Below are 7728 nucleotides of genomic sequence, written 5' to 3' on the forward strand. Positions count from 1 at the left end.
GCGCGATATTGGCTGCGCGCACACAGGGGCGCTGCTGCAGACTTCCGCCTAGCAACGGCGCGACATTTGTTTTCGTGGCCACTACAGGGAGCGACCGCCGCGCCGCCATCCGATAGCGCCTGAAACGCGCTTCTGGGCACTTTTTCTCCCTGAAGACGGCCGCTGGCCTAGGTACTGAGGAGGAGAACGCCCCTAGCTCCACTTGTCCCTAAAAGCGCTTCGCGCCGGTGTCAACTCACGTCAAGGTAAGTTCTTGCATTCCTTGTTCTGCGATGTTTTCCACGCGCGACGATGAAATTTCTCCACGCAGTACGCATCTCACTTAGAACTATTTTCATCGTGACAGTTTTTGTATCTTCTTGTAGCCTGGGAACACCGTTCAATTTGTGCGACAGAAACTTATAGCTTCCGTCTCACGCTATTGTATTGAAACGGTTGAATACCGCTTGTAGTTACTTTCTTGCCCTAGAGTTGAACTAGTAAAAGGTTTGTGACACACGTTTATGAGAACGAATGCAATAAGCTAGGTCTTCGCTTGTACATTAGTGTGCAAAAAAAGCTTTTACTTGCGCAGGTGCCCAAGTTGCGAGTGCAGTCGTAACGCTTTGTCGTTGGATCCGAGCCCATGGAGGAAGTTGGAGCTGTAGAGCTGTATGTAAGTAAACTTTGTGCGTGCATATTATTCGTTTGACCATTGCGAAATATGTCAGAAGTGGTGTACTAATCAGTGCACAAAAATTGATCTGCCAACGTTAAACAAAAAGCATTTAATAAAACTAATGAGCCGTAGTGTCCCCACTTCACTGCTCATGGGCTTTTTCCCATTAGCTTAATGGGCACAGCCACTGCTCTGCAAAGGAAGCCAGACATGAAGTTCAAGGGGACACAGCTTTTGCATCGGTCTGGCTTGAATGAGGACAACTTGCGCTGTGATTCAAAATTTTATTTTCAAGCCGTTGTTCGAAGCTTTACAGGAGGCTAACACATACAATAGGGCTCTCGTGGTTCAAAAACCGTGGGCAGGACTACCGCTCAAAGTAAAAGAAATCTAGGCCGAAGGTTTACAGGTTAGTATGATTGAAAATTGGGCGAGTTGGTAACAATTCATAGCTGGTAGAGGCAAAACAGTGCGAAATAACAGAGACCAAGGACGAGTAGACACGACACGAGTGCTGACTTTCAACTGAAAAGTTTTTTGAAGAAACATCATAATATACTCTTACTGCGCATGCTCTTACAAGGCAAGAAACTCATGACGACGTCATGGCATTGAAGTGGTGTTCGCAGCCAAGAATAAAGTTGGTGATATCTGCACAGCAGTGCGGAAAAAGGCCCAGTGGTGAAGGATTCATATTCCATTAAGCACACGAATGTTTTTGTGCCATTGGCATTGTGTACAGCATACCCTTCACGTGTGGAAGTGTTTACATTGGGCAATCGGGGCGACGTGTAAACTCGCAACTGAGGGAGCATCAAAATTCCTTGAGAGGTAATGTTTGCTCTACGCACTTGGCAATGCACTGCCAACATTGCGGGTACACCACAGAATTTTCTAGAATGAGGATTCTTTTCCGCCACCACGACCAGTTGACACGCGAAATCTTCGAGGCCCGCAAAATACAGAAGGCAGGGCATAACTGTGTCATTCAGTCTTCAGTAGCCCTCCAGGAAAAGGAAATTTCCTTTTTAGATTCTTGTAATCGTTAACAGTGCTAAGATTACTAGCGAGAGCGAGCCAAAGAGCCCGGATGAAAGCATGCCAGTTTCATTACAATCTGTTATTGCCATGTATTAGCATGGCTCTTATGACAAACACCGACATACCGGAATATTTTCTGGCTGTTTTAGGTCAGCAGTTAATGTACAAGCTTCCTAAATTCTTCCATTGCATGCGATATTCTTTCATGAATTAGAGGCTCAAGACATCAAGTACATCAACAGTTTCTTCCGTTGTTTGTTATTGAAAGCATGTTGTAGGGATGGGTACGTTTCTGTATGAGATAGATTTTGTACATACCGCAGATCCATATGTGCTCAAATACTGCAGAAAGTTTCAGTATTATCGTCACCATCTTTCAAAGTAGCATTTGGCGTTGTTAGTTGCCTAGTTTCTGAAGGAAGAAAAAAACTGGAAAGTGAGTTCCTGGACTCCAATCTCGAAGGTGATGCTTTACCTTCATGCAAATTCATCGACGTTCGAAAAAAAAAAAGAATTCGCATAAGATCTGCATATTTTTGTTGGAATCCTTCGGTATTACTTTTCATGTTGTTAACTAGTTTATTTGTATAGGGAAAGGCTGCTCATTACCTTGTCTGGAATCGGTGCACCGAGTTTGTGTGCTATGCATAATTTGGCAGTTGCAGGGTGGTAAGGCATAGCCTTTCAGATAGCAGACTTGTCTACCATCTTTCTGGTGCTCCTGCCACGGGCTGAAGCCAATTAAATCCTTGTGAAATGTTTGCCGAAGGTTCAACAGTGTGCACACTAACATGTCCCAACCGATCAGGACAGAAGATAGTCAACAAGTTTGGAGAAAATATGCAAATTCTGCATGGTGCATTCACATTCCAGTGGACATTTGCTGGCTGGCGCATCCTCTTGCCAAAGTCCAACATCAGGGGAAAGTGCAGTGCTGCATGTCTGGAAAAAAGTTCATTGACTAAACACCAAGCGATGTCTGCCAAGGTGTCGAGCTTTCAAAGTGCAAAGAGAGAGTAAGCTTGCTCTAACAAACACAGCAGTGGTTATGAAAATGATAATGTGCATTTGTAAGTACATACTGTCGTAGTGCGCTCAGTACAAAACAAGTAACCAACTAAGCCATGCCGAGTTTTAAATAGCATAGGTGTCAGGGGCGTAGCCAGAAATTTTTTTCGGGGGGGGGGCTCAACCATACTTTATGCATGTTCGTGCGTGTGTTTGTGTGTGTGTGTGCCTGTATACGCAAGCAAAATTGAAAAATTTCAGGGGGGGGGGGGGTTGAACCCCCCCCCGGCTACGCCCCTGATAGGTGTATTATGTCCGGTACCGCCTCACACAAGAAACGCCTGCTGGTGTGCCGTACCCTTCTACCTATGAACTTGCAGCAGTTGGGGACCTATTAACTGCACCGTGGCACTGATAACGATGTAGACTTTCTTGAACAAATGGCTCGGCAGCTACAAAAGTGGGCTTGCTACGAAACGTATAATGCAGATGGCACTTTATCGGTACTAAAGGTTTTGAAAACGCGCAAATGCTTCACAAGCTTGCCCTCGGATGCGTGAACGTTTCTAAAGACACCTTGTGTTTCACTTATAAGGATTTGTGCAGGTGGTATAAATAACCATTGCGGCATCGCAGAAAGTGTCAAAAACATGCTTGGAAAATGTTCTGATTTGTCGTAATTTCTGAAACATAGGATAAGCTGCTGCATGCATGTTTGACTGACTTCATTGTGCGTTTTGCATGCAGGACGAAATTAGCATTCTGGTAATTTCATAACCAGGTCACAATTGTGAGACATACTGTTGTGGAGGAACTCGTTGATTTTGCCTACCCGGGATTCCATAAAACACCTAAATTTGATTGCACTGTGTGGGACAACATCAACTGTTCAGTTGCACCTGCTTTTGGCTGTTACAAGTTTAGTGCTGTTTACCAATGTTTCGCTGCTGCGCTTACGTGTATTTTGTGGTTGAAATTGCTTTAATTTTAAAGGAGTACTGACACGATTTTGAGACATCGCAAAAGGGACATTTTTGGTTTCCTTGGTATGCAGTGTCAACGATTTCCACACACCAGAGTCAGAGAACACGTATCAAATATTTTAATTTGACTTTGAAGTTTTCGTCGCTGAGCATCTGCAAGCCAGCCACAGTGCAATGGACATTATCCTGACGAGTCAAGACAGTTCCCCCGAGTTTGCAAGTTCTGCATCCTGCATGCAGCCTATATCGTAGAAATCACTGTCAGGGTCACTGGACGACAATTAATGGCGAATTCCACTGGGAGATCCGGAGCGGCCGCCGAAATCCTGGAGCGAGCACTCTGATTGCACCAAGCCAAATCTGCCAGTGGAACACGTGAATGCACTGCGTGAGGTCACTCCGGAAGTTGTTCATGCATACGTCACGCAAATTGGCTCCGGGAACTATTTCTGCTTCCGCTCTGTGTGTTTCCATGGGTCACCGCTGCAAAGCGCGCATTTCGACCCCGCAGTGGCTTAAAGCAGGCGTGCCATTTTCTCGTGTTGCGCTGACAAATATGGGCGAGCGCATGGAAATCTCTTCTTCGATGTAGCCGATAATCTTCGGGCGTGCGCACAGTGGGTCAGGGAACATTTCTTTAAACATCATTTCGTAGAGCTTACGACGGTTCGTCGTAATCGATGCTGCTACTACTGTCAGGACTCGTGCTCTCGCTATCGCTCAGAGCAAGAAGCAAACCAGAAGCTCGCCCAGCAGAGTCACACAACACCATTTTAGGAATGTAAACAAGTGCACAGGGTGATCAGACCCCGCCTTAAACATGCTGAAGACAACCGAGCTGCCCGACTGTACCGGAAATGACGTCACCGCGTTGCCGGAGTTCTGGCGAAATCCACCTCTGCAAGACGGAGCAACTCGGAACGCTCCGTCGCGGAGTGGGTTGCTCCGAATCTGCCAGTGGAAAACGCGAACTTGCTCCGATCGACCAGTGGAACGCAGATTATCGAACGCAGAGCAAGAAAACTTGCTCTGGCTCGACCAGTGGAATTTGCCATAACTTATCGTTGTTTTTGTGCACCACGGGCAGATGATGGATTTGCCGCTAGTATGTCGCGAGTTTGTGTATCCCCGTGACATCACACTGCTATGAAACATCACCGAGAAGCCGCCCCCTCGATATCAAAACCAAAAGTGTCTTTTTAAGGTAGCGATAAATAAAATATATACGATGCATTCCCAGGCACCACAATACTCGTTTTAGGTTTTTCGACACCAGTATTTTTATTTAGAGCATCAATCCGAAAATTTTTAAAATTCATGTCAGTACTCCTTTAACATATCTTTTTTCCTGTCTGTACTCATAAGTAACCTCAACTCACTTGGTAAGAATCTTTAGCACATAAGCAACACAAGGATGAAAAGGGAGGGACGTCTGCACTAACTTTCAACGAAATAGTTTATTGCACACAAGGCACTAATAGACACAGTGGTGGTGCCCTAGCACTTCACCAAGATGCCATGCAGAGAGGTATGTCATTTTCTGTTTTATTTTGACAAAATATATGGCACACTATAATCACTTCGCGAACTACTACACAATCAATACAGTCAATTCGTTATTCGAGAAGGATAGTTGCGGAGTGCTAACACAATTGGTACCCACTTTTACAATTTTTGCAGCTTCTATCATCAGTCTCGTTAGTTCAACTCTATTAGCTGATGAAACCTTTGTGTCCTGAAAGAAAGCTTCATACTCTCATGCCCTACACTGTGACGCCAGCCATCCATCGTTGCATTTGTTCACAAGATTACAGTGCTCTCTTAACCTATCATTCATGCAGTGGCCCATTTCCTGACATACCACTTACCACATGAAAGAGGTATCTGATAAACGACAGCTTCTCGGCATGTCCTATGCCGTTTTGTGCAAGAAATTGTCTTCTTTGGTGCTTAACTACTAATTCTGCAAATCGATTTCAGCTTGCATGGAGCTGAAAAACTACTTGTACATTAGCACGTGATGCCATCCTTTCCATAACTGTAGTTGGATAGCGTAACAACTCAACAGGACACACAGCACATGGGAAAGGTTCACACACAACGCGTCGCACAAACAGAAGTGTAAGTCGTAAAAGGCTTAAATTAGGAAGTACCGCTCCATTGCTCTAGTTGGCTGTTCCAACAGTGATGTCGCTCAGAAAAGAATAGCTGATGTGCCATACTTGCACAAAATTTAGCATTACATAATAAGGTATGTGTCACATACAAATGTGCAAATAGTTTTCCAGCTCTATGAAAGCTGAAATCAATTTGCAGAATTTGCAGTCAAGCACGGAAGAAAACTGTTTGTAAGAAAACGATATAGGATGTGGTTTGCGGAATGTAGACAAGCTGTTGCTTATCTGATACCTCTTTTCTGCAGTAAGCAGTATGCTGGGCAAACAAGCAGCTGCATGAATGATGGGTTAAGATAGCATTGTAATGTGTGAACCTTTCTTGCAGAACACAAAGGTTTTGTCAACCAACAGAGCTGAACTAACGAGATTTATAATACTATTAGCTGCAGGAATTGCAAAAATTGGGTACCAATCGTGTTAGCACTCTGTCCCTGTCCTTGTCGGATAAAGAATCTGCTTTCTTGATTGTGCAATAGTTCGTTAGTTGATTAGTGTTACGTACGTCTTGTAAAAATGAAGCGGAAAAATACAAATCTCTGTGCATGGCTTCTTGGTGCAGTGTGAGGGCACCAACACTGTATAAATGTTTGCCTCGTGTGCAATAAACGATTTTGTTTAAAGTTAGCGCATGTGTTGTGTGTCTCTATTTTTCTCCTCGTGTTGCTTATGTGCAAAAAATTCTTAGTATGTTGCCAACTAGGCTGAATTTTTCCCTAAATCTCTGTCACCCTGTGCTGCATCGTCTGTTGTCTTTTGACCAAACGACAAAGTATTGCTGCTGTGCTTGTGCGTTTGCCAAGTCAGCCTTCCGATTTTTGTTGTGGTGAATGGTGATACATGCCTGCTCGATGGAGACACCTTGTACTTATTGTGCCTTTTGCGTGCAGGTTTTTGGACAAAGTCATCAATTCCATTGCTCTTCCTATGCCAAGTGGCCAGGATAATGGTTGAAATTGCTACAATAAAGGTTATGATCAACAACATTTGTTGAAATTTTGCATTTACTTTTGGAAGCGCAGTATAACGCATTCCATGCAACATTACTAATGAAAATGAGTCGACTTAAAATGCTTATGTTGTCTGGAGCGCAATGGATTAAGCAAGTGCCATGTCGGAATAAACAGCATTAACTAATTCTTTGGACAAAAGAACACCGATTTTGCTGATATGAAAAATTATTGTACACGGGGTGATGCTGGAGCTGTTTTGACAAGCGTACTTGTCGTCTTCGTGGCTGCAACTTTGAGACAAGTCTTGTCGAAATGTTGGCTCCAGTGACACCCTAGTCAAAGCGTTGTACCATGCCAGCATTTCACAATCAAAAGTTTTAGCTGTTCACTGTTAGCCTGTTACACCCCGGTGGCACAATGTCACAAATTATGTTGAGGCATAAAGAAAGACATTGTGCCACCGGGGTGTAACAGGCTAACAGTGAACAGCTAAAACTTTTGATTGTGAAATGCTGGCATGGTACAACGCTTTGACTAGGGTGTCACTGGAGCCAACATTTCGACAAGACTTGTCTCAAAGTTGCAGCCACGAAGACGACAAGTACGCTTGTCAAAACAGCTCCAGCATCACCCCGTGTACAATAATTTTTTATATCAGCAAAATCTTTATGCCTCAACATAATTTCTATCAAAAGTGATAACTAAAGGGAAGTCTGCATAATATGGCATCGGATTAATTTCTGGAGCTTCTCTAGCCAGCAAATTGAGAACTCTTTCTGTTTACTCTGTCCTTTTTTCCTATGTTCGCGCGCTGCAAAACCCTGCCAGTATGATAATCCAAAAACGGCAGAAGTTCAGGGGAAGATGGAGGCTTGAAAAGGTGAAAAATTCTTGGACACGGAGTGTCGCTG

General features: G+C 44.1%; 1 long non-coding RNA gene across 1 annotated transcript; it reads left to right on the forward strand.

Moving 5' to 3' along the window:
* The first annotated feature begins 600 nt into the window (after nt 1-600).
* LOC125757094 (uncharacterized) lies at nt 601-6848 on the forward strand. The gene is made up of 2 exons (XR_007415046.1): nt 601-655; nt 6755-6848. It is a non-coding gene; the product is annotated as an uncharacterized LOC125757094 (long non-coding RNA).
* The last annotated feature ends 880 nt before the right edge of the window (nt 6849-7728 follow it).

This window comes from Rhipicephalus sanguineus, chromosome 2 (assembly GCF_013339695.2).
Source record: "Rhipicephalus sanguineus isolate Rsan-2018 chromosome 2, BIME_Rsan_1.4, whole genome shotgun sequence".
Classification (NCBI taxonomy): domain Eukaryota; kingdom Metazoa; phylum Arthropoda; class Arachnida; order Ixodida; family Ixodidae; genus Rhipicephalus; species Rhipicephalus sanguineus.